Here is a 1,525-nt window from a genome sequence, read left to right on the forward strand (position 1 = left end):
TCTTTCTTAGTGGCAGTGCATTCGCTTTCTTCAGTGAACGAGCTCTAATGAAGGCTTTGAATAGTTCGACTGCAACCTGCAATTCATGCAGCATGGCCGCTGTGCATTATTCACGTGTGCCTATATGTGTTCATATGAGCATCTAAGATGATACGACACTATTTTGAGGACATAATATGCCTCCAGTGGAGAGCTGAGAAGGCTGAGCACTCAAGCACTCAGTCTACAGCCCATACTTAGATAAGAGCTATCAAATGAGGCCAGCATGTCCCCATTTTAAACCCAGCAAGGATTTGCCACGGTGGGCGCGGGATGAAAAGGTGGCTTTGATGTTTACGCCGGCTTGATTTAGTCTCCTTGTTCCTCTCCTCAAAGGAACCCATTACCTCGGCCAAAACCTGCGTACTAGACCTGAAATTTCCCTCTGGTCTATGGCATACATCCATGCAGAATAACAGTTTGACAGCGTGAGACCTCGCAACACAAACATGACACTGAAAAGCCTCGATGGAGCAAAACAAAACAGCATAGTAATGCCCTTTGAATCTCCGAAGAGACCAGTGTGTTGACAAAGCCTCTCCCTCTGCCTAGTTTTCTCCCCTCTCGTCTCATCTCTCTCCATCCTCTCTCTCTCTCTCTCTTTCTCTCTTTCGTTCTTCGCTCCCTCACGCTTTCACACCGATGAACACGCTGTGTAATGATTGCTACATGTGGGCAACAGAAGATATCTCTACACAAGAACAGAGCCACGCTAAACCCGTCGGATAAAGCAGCTTCTCCAGCCTGAATCAAAGAGCTGTCATCTACAACGGCAGTGAACTGTGAAGGTAAAGGCTTCATATTCATATCCCTGATCGATTGTTGCATAATTTGCTCACACTGGCTTTGTGTGTCTAGGATATTTGTCATAGTGTACAGCTCTCACCATCTGTCCTCATGTCATGTCTTCTCTTGTGTAGGGAATTAAGCATAACAAAGCAAAACAGATAATCCATTTGGCTTTCACATTGTAACATTTATGAATGATGGGAAGTTTGCAGTTTATTGTATTTTGTTGTTTTATTTTGTTCCTGGTGTTGTTTTGTGAATGTTACTCATCTGTGTTTGCATAAATGCTAGATTACTTTTTATTAGAAAGTGCAGAAAAAATATAAAGAACATGTACATTAGGGCTGCACGATAAATCGAAATGGAATCGAGATCGCGATTCGACAGAAGCTGCGATTGTCATGCGTATCTTTACGTATGCGTATCCAAATACACCTCGCAGAAGAAACCCAGGAAATGCAGCTGAATAAACAGAAGATTTAACTGCTTTTATTGATTCAACATAACTGACGATATGAAGTGTGTTTGGAGTAAAAATATGTTATTAAATTTGGTATTTTCACATGCTTTCAGATGGAGCAGCATTTACTTCACAGAGCCATAGTGCACTTAGAAGCTATGGAAACAGCTGTCATTATCGCGAACGATTTCTTCGATTTCATAATCGCGCAATAAAATCGTCTGCGATTTTTTTGCG

At 42.2% G+C, this 1,525-nt stretch overlaps 1 protein-coding gene across 1 annotated transcript in view; it reads left to right on the forward strand.

The window, feature by feature from the left end:
• The first annotated feature begins 627 nt into the window (after positions 1 to 627).
• LOC107685318 (regulator of G-protein signaling 8) overlaps positions 628 to 1,525 on the forward strand; it is a 17,657-nt gene continuing 16,759 nt past the window's right edge. The window contains exon 1 of the mRNA XM_016481873.1: positions 628 to 827. The gene's annotated coding sequence lies outside the window, so the exon portion shown is untranslated. The remainder of the gene's footprint in view (positions 828 to 1,525) is intronic.

Source organism: Sinocyclocheilus anshuiensis, unplaced genomic scaffold (genome assembly GCF_001515605.1).
Source record: "Sinocyclocheilus anshuiensis isolate Anshui unplaced genomic scaffold, SAMN03320099.WGS_v1.1 scaffold385, whole genome shotgun sequence".
NCBI classification, from domain to species: domain Eukaryota; kingdom Metazoa; phylum Chordata; class Actinopteri; order Cypriniformes; family Cyprinidae; genus Sinocyclocheilus; species Sinocyclocheilus anshuiensis.